Source organism: Aptenodytes patagonicus, chromosome 16, assembly GCF_965638725.1.
Source record: "Aptenodytes patagonicus chromosome 16, bAptPat1.pri.cur, whole genome shotgun sequence".
NCBI lineage: Eukaryota > Metazoa > Chordata > Aves > Sphenisciformes > Spheniscidae > Aptenodytes > Aptenodytes patagonicus.
In genome coordinates, this window is record NC_134964.1 from 9,503,985 (window position 1) to 9,511,155 (window position 7,171).

Consider the following 7,171-nt stretch of genomic DNA (forward strand, 5'->3'; position numbering starts at 1 on the left):
TATGCAGCCAATTAAAGTGAAGGCTGAGGACAGAAGAAACTGCTAATAAACGTACTGCGGCTGTAAACCTCTGGGTGAGGAAGAAGAGCTATTCAAGCTAAAGTACAATGCTGCATACCATTAGACGGGCATGAAGGTAAATACAGCTCCGGTGCAGAAGGGACCTGAAATAATGACGTAGATGGACTCTACGCAGCTCTCCTGTGCAGTTACAGGGAAGTCCAGCAGCCTGTGCCATTTGGAAATATTAACAATTTTTTTTTCTGAAACATTAAGAAGTTAGAGTTTGGCACACATCTGGGACAAAGTTTTAAACCATTTTGGATGTACAGCACCATCCAGCTCTTCAACACCTGGCATGGTCTCCTTTTCCTTCGTATTAACAAGGACAGGCCCCTGCTTTAGTGTTCCCTTAATATCTGACCTGCCTTTCACAGACTAGCTCTGCAACGTGGCGAGAGGCACTGAAAAAACCCAATCCCATAGTAAGCAATGCATTCTCAGCAGCCATATCCATACAAACTAAGAGCACTCAGCCTCCTACAGCCAATGTTATTCAATCGTTTGCACTAAGAGAGAAGGAGAAATAGTAAAACCCTTAAAAAGGTCATAGGAATTGCCAGAGAAACAACTTCCCATCTCAGTACACTGCTCTTTGGTGCTGCGCTTTCCCTTTTCCAAGCTTGCCCCAGTGCAAAAACCCTTTAAAAAAAAAATAATAATTTTCAGCTCAAGGACAGGAGATGAGTAGTTTACTCATTTCAGTTTCTTTTCAAAAAAGATGCATTGTTTTATCTTCCAATAATTGAATTTTTTCAAAACAAATACCATTTGTATTCAGACAAGACCGTTTCCCGCTCCCCTTTTTGAGTCAGCACCTGTGTGTGTAGTACCGCAATTATTTCCGCAGTGACACACTTGTGATCTTAGTTGTGCTGTGTGCTGGGCTGGAAGCCAGCTGGATCACTGAGAAACTAAGCAGACTTTTATGTAGGGATAAGGTGCTGGTTATTGGTAACGAGTAAAAAGAAAAAAAGGGGAGGGGATGCTTTCCCCCTCCACCTCCTGCATCTTCCCTTCTGAAGATTTTGTCTCCAATTTTCTCCCCTTGCCTTGGGGTCCCTTTCAAGGGATGTAATTGATATAGTCACTGAAAATAATGGAATTTATAGCCCAGACTCGACACTATAAATTTAGCTATTACGTTCCTGATGGGAAAATGAAGAACAAAATGAATTGAGACAGAATATTTGTCTTAATAATTGTCTCTTTTCTATGCTGTATGTGTTTAATACGTCTATGTGTATATATGCGTGAATATATATGTACACATACATATAACTATATTTAGCAAAGGGGTTTTTTTTGTTTGATTTTTGGTTTGGGCTTCCCCCCCCCCCCCCCCCCTTCTTAAATGACCACATCAGCACAAACCCATGGCCAGACAAGCACACATCAAGAAGCTATCTGTAACAGAGCAACAAGGTGAATTTGGAGCTGTTTGATAGGGGAAGAACCAAACTTCGCATAATCCAGAAACGGTAACAACCAATTGTTCTGCATGGCAAAAAGTACGTGGCTGCTTCTTTGGGCTTTTGGCTGTTTTTCAGATTTATTTCATTTTTAGCCAGGAAAGCAAGAGCTGAGGCAGCACTTCTCTGCTCAAAGCCATTGCCCTGAGACTCCGATAAGGTTTCCCACTGAAACCTTCCCTCTTCTCCACTCCTCCCTTCCCATTCCTGCTCCAACTTCTGCTGTTTCGGGTTGGGCTAGCCCAACGTCATCTCCATCCTGCTGCAAACACACCACCAAAAAAAAAAGCGCATGTCCAGGCTGTGATCATTTGTCATTTAGATAGAGTCTATGATATGAACCATGGCAAACACTGTAATGACTAATTTCAAACATTTATTGCAACACTTGAGAGACTTGAAAGCTCTCCCTGCTCTTGATTTTAATAAATGCAGTCTTGAAGCAGCTGCTTATCAAAGTGACACAAATTGTGTGGTAAATAGATTATGGCACAGCTGAAATACTGGAAAATGAGATCAGAAATGCTACTATCTTCCATTTAAGGCTTTGTAAGATGCTCCGATCAAGCGGATGCCAGAAAAGTGGCACGGGCAGAGCTGGTGGAAGTAGGAAGAAGCCAAAATGCCAGGGGATCAACGCAGGGCCAGCCGGCTGCTTATCATCCGTCTATTTGCATATGTACAATTTCTTGCACATTAACGAGTTTGTACACCAAAAGGCTGGGGAAGAGATACCAACAATCCTTGAAGTCACCATTTCAGTGCCAAACTGAGATACAGGACCGGCTTCATCTGGAAAGGAGTTTTTACACCAGCAGCAAGACTCCCTCATGCTGTTCTCTGCTCCTCAATCTCATTGTCTTCATGGAATAAATACAATTTATCAAAACTTACCAACAGTACCGAAAAGGGAAATATTTTGCCTTTTTGGCAAATTGCATATAGATTTCAATATGCAGATAAATTAAAAGCTGAATCAGTATTTGTTTTCATAAATTTCTTAAAATTGAGAGAAGAGCTTCATTTTTGGAATATGCTTTGACCAAGAAAATTGTTAAAAATCTGGAAAACAGTTGTTTTGCTTTTAAAAAGCATTCCCAAAGGGCACGGAGAAGGGAAGTGTAACAAGCCACATTTTTCAGCCAGCCACACAGGGAATCTGTAGGCCAGCTGGTAAAGAAACTTAAACACAAAAGACAGGAAGATTACCTTGGAAATGTAAGAACCTTTTCACCAAAACAGGATTCATTTTTAGAATCAGCTGCTGCCAGGAGTTTTTAAGGTACAAAGAGAAAAAAAAGAAAGTATCAGGTATCTGGTATTGCGGGATTTCTCATTCAATATAGCCAACACCATGGGTCAGATTATCTCTATAGCCCTCTTTTCCTGCTGAAGCAGCCAGGCCAAATTTGCATGGGAAGGAAATGCACCCAGTTTCAGTGAAATGGGAAGTACTAGAATTTGGGGGTTCAGCTCAAGACGAATGGAATGGTTATCTTCGAGGTCACCCGCAACAGCCTAGCACTGCGCAGACACTCATGTGGCAGGATATTCACCCCAACTTAAAGCTCCTTTAGACTAAATTTTTAAGTTCCCTAGGGTCACTGGGCATTAACCTGGGAGCAAGAGCTGTCTGTAGAGACACTACTGGCCATAGCAGGCACCTGGGCTCCAAATTTAGGTATCTAACTTGGATGACTTAAATTTGACAGAGAGAATACCCAGCATTGTGCTAATTTTGGAGGATCTTTGCCTAAATCCCCTGGGCAATGCTTCTTTGCCTCTTTATGGTCCATTCCTTTGAAAAGATGCTGCCTAAGAATAAGGCTGCAAGTTTTGAATATGCAAAGCAGGAATATTCCCCATCAGATATTCTTTTGCTTTATTCATATGATTGAAACTCTTGCTATGGTTCTTGCAAATCCAAGGAAATATGTTTACAGCCTCATCAGCTGAAAAGAATTGGATTCCCACGTTGCGGCTCAGGGGATTTTCTGGGGTTTCTATCAAACACAGCAACTCTGGCAGTAGAAGGCTACTTTAATAAGCACCTGTATTGCAGTTTCGTATTAGAATACACAATTAAAACCAGAAGAGGAAAAAAATACACATGCTTTCAATCTCCCTTCAGGAGAAACTCCAGAAATCTGAGGAGTGGGGGAAAATAGATTCCTCCCAACCGCCCTAAGTTCTCTCCTGTATTTCTTTTGCCCTTGATGCTGGGGAACTTTCATCCCCAGCCCTGAAAGACCTCCCTGGTTACACACACCAAGGTACAGGAGAGGCTGGCAGAGGAGATGGGAGCTCTGCAGCAGCGGCAGCACTGCATCTTCACTGCAGCCTCGATCATCGCTCATACTGAGAGTGAAGCAGAAAGGGGAGAGTAGCAACCTTTTGCTCTCCAGACCCGGTAGACCAGTGTTACAGACATCTTCCTGGGGGATAAAGTTAATGCACAAAGCAGCTGCTTGGAGCACACAGATTCCTCATTCAGAGCATTTCCCCTCCTGCTGCAGCACCGGCATGAGCAGGAAACGTTAAAGTCTTGGCAGGTACCAGCCTGTGCAGGGCACAAGTCATCAGCTTTCCCCAGTACTGCGAGCAGTTGTCATACAAAATGTAGGCAGTCGATGGCACCCAGCACAGATGAGGTACACATGGCACAGGACCGGGCAGCTGAGCCCATTTAACACATTTCACCTTCTGGCAATGCCTCCCCTTCTCCATTGACTGGGGACAATGAGCTCTGGTCTCATTGCACTGAAGATATGCCAGAAGGATCCAGGCGTTGTTAAGCTGGATGTGCACTAGTGACCACACACGCCTTACCGACATGAGACACAGTTCAAAATGCGGCTAGTAGGGTTTGGCCTGGGACAACCTGATTTTTCCTCTATGCATAATTCCTTTGGCCAACAAACCTACTTGTCTCATTCCCAATCAATGTCCCCAAGCAAGATAACACACGTTCAGTGGGGATGGCTGGGAAAAATACGAGCCCTGGGACTAAGAGGAACCAACTTGGCACTATAAACATCCTGCGAGGATGCCGAGTATTTGCTTCCAGTTGCCTTACAGCAGAGCAGTGGGAGCCCCACACCCTCCTCCCAGCCCAGCGCTGGGGGCTGTCATTATTCCCAGCCAAGAACCACACTGGGCTTTTCAGCCCCAACATACATGATACGGGTCCCATGGCCTTAAATATGATTTTTCATGCTCAGTCAGAGAATTTAGGCACCCCAACAATAACATCCCCCCAGACACACACCACTACTTTGGGAGCTTTCATCTCTTTCTGCTTTATAGCCTGTAAAAAGATCAGGCTTTTTGTTTGTGACAAAACCACAACTACTGTTGTGTGATAGAGGAACTGCTCTCAGAACAAGTGTAACAGCCTAAAACATAGTTTCAGCATCTTTCATCTATAAATCACAAGCTACCTTTAGGTGGCAAGTAACTGTCACCCCTTCGATGCAGGGGACTGCAGCACGCAGAGATGCTCGAATCGCCGCCTGTCAGGAAGGGCAGAGCTGGAGCTCAGGTTTCCCAGCTCTCAGTGCAACCAGTTCCCCTTTGCTTTTCACTTTCTCTGTTCCCAAGTCATAAACAGAGGCGGCATTTTTGACAGGTGTTTCAAGCTCTTGCCGGGTTTGCTTTTTCCATTTAAGGAGTCATTGGCAACAATGCACCTACCTCTAATTCAAACGAGGAACTTGTTTGCTACCCGCTACCCACTGCCTCTGTGCTTGTGCGGAACCCCCAGCCCAACTGCCCGCAACAGGGTGGGCTTCTGAGTGCAGGCAGCGACCCTGGCAGAAGAAACGGCATTGGGATAAGGAGAGAGATGTTCACACTGAGAGGTAGCCATGGCAACATGCTTTTGCAGAGCAGGAGGCATATCTGCCAAGGCTCAGAGATTTGCCATTTGATCGCATGGATTTCCATGCTCTGGATGTGATCACATCACACAAAATCCAGGTCAGGCTTGATGCCTTGAATAATTCTTTACCCTCAGGGGCACAGAACTGATGTAGGAAGCTGCATCTCGTGGAGGATATGGTAGGATTAAACAGATTATCTTTTTGGCCAAAAATAAAGGTGAGCTGTGCAAATGAAGAGACACCCAGTTCTGCTTTTATTGCAAGGGAGGCGGCGGGGAAGCAGCAGAACCTCAGAGCTGTGTGTGGAAATCTGCATTTCCTGGGGAGGAGATTAAGCAAAAATCTCTAGAGACAGGGTAGGGTACGATCCTTCCAACTAAAAATCCCATCCCATCTTCCTCTTCACCTTGTCACTGTTATCCAAAGATAGGAGTAACCACATTTCCAAACTCAACAGTCACAGCATCAGTTTCTAGCTTTTTGCCCAGGGCTGCTTCTGAACAACCTGTCTGGGCTGGACAGGCTCCTGGCAGGCATTTGTCAAACCACCAGTGCAGACCTTTCCCTGGCCCCCAGCAATCACCAGCAGCCGTGGAGGTCACAGCCCCGGCAGCCCAGTGCCCACCCAGCAGCAATCGTCCTGCTCTGGGGAGCCAGCATCCTCACCCTGCACACAGAGTCCCTCCTGCAACCCTCTGCAAAAACAGGGACCAGCAAAAGAGCAGAGCTACGAGGTGCCAGAGGAACAGCCTGCAACAGCACATGTTGGGATGGCAAGGAGAACATGAAGCCCTAAAGAGGCAAATGCAAGGCGAGAGAGAGAGAAACCAGAAGCTCTTCAGGGCTTCAGGAGATTTGTGGTAAAGCCTGGAATGAAAATATTCTCTCTTGGGTTCTGCCACTGAACCAGACCTGCAGACTGGCAAGGGCTATATTTGCTCTGATATGTGTCTGTGCAAATCATGAAAGCCAGGTCTGAAGCCCAGAAAGAACAGGCAGCTTGAGAGCAAACAGTACAGAGCAAGCGAAGGATGTGCCAAGCATTTTGATTTGAGCAAGTCTGCAAGAACTGCTGCAAACTCCATGCACCGCTTTGGGTCGGCGGAGAGAAAAGAGGGGGAAGAAAGAGCCAGAGCTCCGCATGGCATTGCTCAACCTTCTTCGCTCTGATGTAGTCTCCATCGCCTGATCCCGGGACAGGACACTGACAGAAGAAACCACAGCTCCACAGAGTGGCTTTACACTGGCTGAGATCATGTGTGCACTCAGCTCTCTGTAGTGGGGAGGGAGGGTCTAAAGAAAAATACCTAACTCAGGTGGAAATAGGAGTCTCATCTGAGTCAGAACTCAGCTGTGTTGGAAAAGAGAAAGAACCAAAGGTTTATTTCACATTTTGAAGAGATTTTTCTCCCTTTTATGCTAGTAAACCTGAAACCCCTAGAAATCTAGACGTTCTTCACCTGGCACCTTTTAAAGAGTGTACCCTTCCCTCAGTAGCTCCAGGGCTTTAACCTTTTGAAAACAACAGGTCCCAAGACCTTGAAAGGAAAAGCCAGCAAGGCAGAGATCATCTTCCATTAGAGCAGAAACAGGGAGGGAGGGGGGATTTATCCCAATGATACGAGTCTTTTGGAGAGGTTTAATTCACTCCCATGTCAGGTCCTTTCCTTCCCGCCCTCCCCACCCCCAGCTCCCTCTGAACCAGTCTTCCCATCCCTTCCTTTTCACCTCTGTAGGTTTGAGCATGAGATAAACATG